Below are 6,000 nucleotides of genomic sequence, written 5' to 3'. Positions count from 1 at the left end.
TGTGCATAACACGTGGCGTACGTATACTCTTATACGTACGTACAGTACTTATGTGCGGGATTTCCGAGTGCGACGTGCGTAAATGTTTGGGACGAACATCTTCGGACATCTTGACTTTTGAGCGAGTGCTACATGTAGCTGACTGGTATTGACCCACAAAGGTACGTGAATAATGCTGTTAGTTTTCGACCCATTTTATAAAACAAATGATGCACAGGATTATTTCGTGGCGTTAGTGAATGCGCCTCGTGCATGTCGCACCATTGTCAATACTCTCGAGCGCGCCGCACCTTCACTAACACACTCTATCCTGTGCATCATTTGTATAATGTCAACCCTACATGTAATAACAACCCTAAATGTAATGCATGTCAACCCAAGATGTAATATCGACCCTAAATGCAATTATTTTAACCATGAATGTAATATCAACCCTACATGTAATACATCTTAACCCTATCAATGTAATACCCATCCTAAATGTAATACATCTTGACCGCGTCTTTTAGGAGCAGCAATAGTTGCACAATTTATTTTTGTTGTTTACCCAGATAAAAATCACACAAAGTCTTATTTGTTCCTTTGTTTACTACAAAGTTAATTAGGTCCATATGACATAGTTTTTCATTCTGTTACCTTAATCATACAATCACACAAACATTTTGTATTCCAATCGTTCTTTTGTGTTCATGATTAGTTACAGTTTTGTTGAAAAAAAAGATAGATGGGTAAAAACGCGTTGCAAGGAAAACGTCGCTACTCCAAATTACAAGTACCGGTAAATCCAGTTGACTAGATTTACTGATAGTTCATGAGACACTTTACCTGGATGACTGAGAGCATTCGCAGACATGTCTTTTCATCATCTTTGAGTCACCATTTGTATCATTGTATCTTCATATTGAAATGCTCGACCTCGTGGGGCAAACAATGTCCATTAAAAGGTAACAGAAATGATGTTGCTACTGAGCAGACCGATAAACCCAGGCCTGTGTCTAGTGTGCGCATGAGAGGGATTCCGTTATAAAATTATAACTCAAAGACAAATTACACTGGAACAGACACTGGTAGTCCTCTGATATTGGTAACTAGCTTTTGACGTACTTGGCGTTGTTCGTGTACACTGCACACTGGCGTATTCACCGTGTCCACAGCTATGTCCTCCGTATACATTGTTTTGGCACTCTGCTATAAAATTCTCCTCCTCGCCCGTGCATGCATTCAACGTTATCAAGTAGAACTGAACCAGATCCCTCGCCGTAGGCCCCGCAACCACAGAACTCTCCGCAACACGGTGTCGTCAGGGCGCCCTCAAAGCCCAACGTGCGACACATCACTTCGGCGTCTTGACGATCCCAGTCGTCATCACAGACGGTCCCCCAAACTCCGCCAAGAAGCACTTCGACTCGGCCTTTGGCTTCGTTACCGCCATCGATGAGTCGAACCTCAAGAACTCCCGGCCCGGGAGGCGCAGCTGTGAAAGGTAAAAAAGGTTAAGGTCAGAAGTACAGTCTACTGTTTTCGAAGGCACGTGCGCACGAAGAATGAATGCTCCACCTGAGCCTACTTTTGTTACCCTCTCTTCATGAAATTGTAAGACATCCTCGATTATATGCTTTGTTGTTGTTGTTGTTGTTGTTTTGCTTCTGTTTTTATAGTTCCACCGATTGTTAAAGGTGTTGAAAAAGGACTGACAGAAATAACTGAATCAAACTGTCAAAATAAAGTAGCGGCGACTTCCCAGCGGTCGGGGAGAATTCTCATCCACAACCACTGGAGAATCTGAAATGTAGGCACCTCTCCAAGTATAGCAGCAAATATTAGGCTTGAGTTAAATCCCGACTTTGGTGATGCGAAATTGTCCAGGTGCGAGATATTGTAATTCTCTAACATATATTCTAAAAAAAATAGACAAAAAGTATTCATTATTTTGTTTGTATCTTACCGTTTAGCTGCAATCAAAAAATGGTGTTTCGTCGTTTTCTCGATGGTTCATTTCATGAAACGGAAACTAATTTTGAAGTAACCTGCTGTGTGGCGGAGAAAATAGAAAATATATACAAAAAATTGCGAGTGATTAAGCACCGCAATGTCAAAATGAAATTTGATTAACCTCATTGTACATATAAAGTACACTTTTTGTAACACACACAGACAGACAATAGAAATTGTCGGGCTTAGAAGTTATCACTTTACATCTTACATTTTGAAATGATCCAATAAGAATAAATCTCATTGATTTTCCTCCTAGCCAACTGTTTTGTGATTAATTTCTACAAGACAAAATACTATGCCTATACCTTCCTGACTGTAACCTGTGATTTTATTATAATGAAATTTAAGTGGAAATGTGTCAAAATTTTCGGGAAATATGGCACATGAACATATCTATGCCATTATACCTCAATATCTTATTCAGTCTCTTGCGCATCCTGTTTTCCTATCTACCAGTGTCATACCATTTGATACATTATCTGAATACTAAAACTGTTCTATATAAAATTTATTTCAGTATTTCAATTGCAGCGTAAAAACAAGTGAAAAAAAATTGATATCGACTGGCGCCAAACCTGCAATAAAGCTGTCTTGTTGGGAAAATGCTTTGTGACTAGGGTCGATGGGCTTCATTACCCTTCATGCGTCAATATTACCATCAAAGTGTGAACAGCTAAAAAGAAGAATATATATACTTTCACGATATAATAAAATGCCAACCGCTCTCCGGCGCCCTTTTGAAACTAAAATCTTGAACGCTTACTGTCAAACACATCGAAAAGGAAACCCCATTAATGCTATACTGTGTCAATTGTTAAAAAGTAGAACTCGGAGGTCATCAATATATCTGGATGACGTCCTCACAATGACCAACGATGAGACTGGACCACCAAAACAATGCTTTCACAAATATGACGCGTTTATTGATTCTGCTTTCACCAAAAAGTAGGCAGAGTCTTAACAGAATAATACTTGAAGATAAATTTCTTTCAAAGCTAGTTTGGGATTCTCCTCTTTCTTATACTGTGATGTCTTAGCCACTGAATGCATTGAAACCTCTTGAGGCATGCATAATCTATTTTATCAGAGTGCTTGACTTTACGGATTCTTCTTCTTCTCGTATGACATTATGCGCTTTTAAAGTAGCAAATCCAGGTTGCCAGGCCAGGCTAGGGTGTCATCTGTTGTGTTTTTAATTTGTGTTTTTGTGTATTTGTGTGTGTCTGTGTGTGTGTGGCTGTGTGTGTGTCTCTGTGTGTGCCCTGCTAATTGTTGTGCGTATCCTATACAAACTAACACCCAGTGCTTCCTTGGAAGGTAAAATCCAGGTGGTTTTGACGTGGGATCCTTGATGAGTTCTTGGTTGGGAAATTCAGATCCTTCCCACAGATTCGGCCATTCTTTGTTTAAGTTGAATTTGCTTACTTCAAGGGACTTCACTGACTGCCAGAAGGGTTTACGAGATGTAAGTCGCATCGTTGGAAGGCTGTCCAAGTCCACATGGATGGGAAGGTCAGGCTTGGACTTAAAGAGTATTAGGCTCAGCCTTACGGCTCATCTACTGGCGTCGTAGGGAAGGGGCCTAGAGCTATGTGTCGGCATCCACTGGGTAGGTGTTGACTTGAGGATGCCAGAGACTATTCTCATTGCAGAGTGGAGGATCGTATCGACCTGCTTGGTGTGACAGGCTCTCAGCCCAGACTGGTGAACAGTACTCAGCAACTGAGTAGACAAGTGCAAGGCATGCATTCGGAGAGTATGCGCATCAGAGGCCCAGCTGTTCCCTGCAGCTTTGCGGAATATGATGATGTTAGACCTGGCCTTGAGCTTGCCGGCAACCCTCTTCAAATGCTCTCTATAGGTCAGACTGTGGTCCATCGTTTACAGATGAAATGAAAATCTTTATAAAGTTTGGATTTCTTCAATAGTTTAGCAAAATGTGCATCATGGAGCTCTTTGATAGTTGTATAGAGAGGAATTAACATGACTGTGATAGCATTTGTGGACCGCACTTCTGCTCATATTATGAAAGAGAATCAGATGCTGATAAATGTAATTGATTGATAGATTGATAGTTACGGTGCAAAGAAATGGTTCCATGCGCTGTCACTCATGATTTCATATTAACTTTCAAAGTCCCTATTTAATTAATTGAGTGTATAATTTATTGTCTTTAGCAGATGCAAGTTCACTTCATAAACAGGTATTGTGGTGTCAAAATATAGGGACACTCAAAGCATAATTCTCCTGCTAAGCTACTCGCAAATTAGTTAGTATCCAGTAATCAAATTAACTATCAACTGTGATATAAATCTCTCTGCAACATGCCCAAGCAAAATGTATCAGCAAAATACCTCGCGCTACAATAGTATTAGTTCTTGGAAAGGGGAACAAAAAGAGTAAGTGCCACCGGTAATGTATATGGCTTTAAAATATGTCTTCAGTCACCATGGTCACATGATCTTCTCACCAATCCATCAGCCAATAGACTGCGAGCTTTCTAGAAACCCCTCTTACGTACCTCAGTCAAGCCACTTTTGACTGTCCTCATGACTCCATACTTCTAACACGCATAGCAGTGTCAATTAAATTCTTGAAGGCTCTGTACCAATTTGATAAGCTTGATGATTCTTTGCATTCTTCTACCCCATACAAAATGACATTTCGCGAACTCTAGTAAATCTTTTCTGCTATGCTCTTATCAAGCGTAATGGTTCACCAAGGTCGTGTTTCAGGGCAATCAGTCTGAAAACTCTTTAGCTGTTATAGATAAAATCTGACTTCGCATCTTCTCTTGCAGTAGCTGAGGTAACGCTTCTCATGCAGGGGACGGACAGTCTCTCTCGGCCCTATCCCAATCTACATTTTACCTGTCAACACGTTCGTCTGTATTGATACGTCACTATGTCCACATCAACAGAGGAATCCTACCCGACAGCTTGGGTTGTAAATGATTTCGAAAATTACACTGAAAATGAAGTATATACAGAAGTTCCTGGAGTCTCGTCGAATTCTTCAAGCATTCATAGCCTCCTTTGGCCCTCCCTCTTTACGGCTTGCATCATTGCAGCAAACTGCCTGACTCTTGTAGCTTTTGGTGTTGAAAAACGACTACGTACCTACAACAATTATTTCATCATCAACTTGTCCATTATCGATCTCCTCGTCGGGTTGCACCTTATCATTGCCGTCATTCACACCCATGTCGGCTACTATCCTCTCAACCAGGCACTTTGTAAGATTCTGAGTGGGATTGGCACGTCGATCATCAGTTCGTCTAATTTCGTCATCGTGGTCATCTGCGCTGACCGACATCGTGCAACTTACGACCCCATCAACCATTTCATGACTCGCAGCAAACGTAAGGCTGTTTACCTCAACTCCCTCGCATGGCTGGGTGCATTTGCCGTCTGGATGCTGTATGTCACGGCCTGGGAATTCATCGACGACTTCGACAACGGACCTCACTGCGTTCGCAAACATTCGAGAATTCCTGGCGCATCCATAGTCTATAGCCTTGTCATCTTTTTTCTGCCGTTCGTTTTCATTTCCGTTCTTTATCTTCGTATACTTATAAAGATTCGGAAGACACTGGGTGGGAAGAGTGTCCAAAAGAAATTCAGTGCGATCGACGATGACAATGCGTCCCACAGCAACGATTTTCCAAATACTTCATCCACCGACATCGACGTTGAGTCGGTCGGAGAAAAACGCTTTGAAAGTAATCCACCAAAGGAGACAATGGAGCAAGGCAATTCGGTCACCGAAAAGAAGCCAATTGTAAGTAATCACTATCATAATTCCTTTAATTTCTATCCATAACTGAGGTATAGAATTTAGGGTATCTGACTTCACAGAGCAATGTGGCAAATTATAATTTTCGAGCAAATTGCAAAGAAAAGGCACATTAAAAACAACAGACATGTTAATCTCAATTGGAAATACAATCAATTTCATGCGATAGGGCTTTCACCTCATTTACCTTCTATTTGTCCACGAATACAT

This window comes from Diadema antillarum, unplaced genomic scaffold (assembly GCF_040938485.1).
Source record: "Diadema antillarum isolate AM-2024a unplaced genomic scaffold, OU_Dant_1.0 scf00000029, whole genome shotgun sequence".
NCBI classification, from domain to species: Eukaryota; Metazoa; Echinodermata; class Echinoidea; order Diadematoida; family Diadematidae; genus Diadema; species Diadema antillarum.
This window is presented reverse-complemented; position numbering follows the sequence as displayed.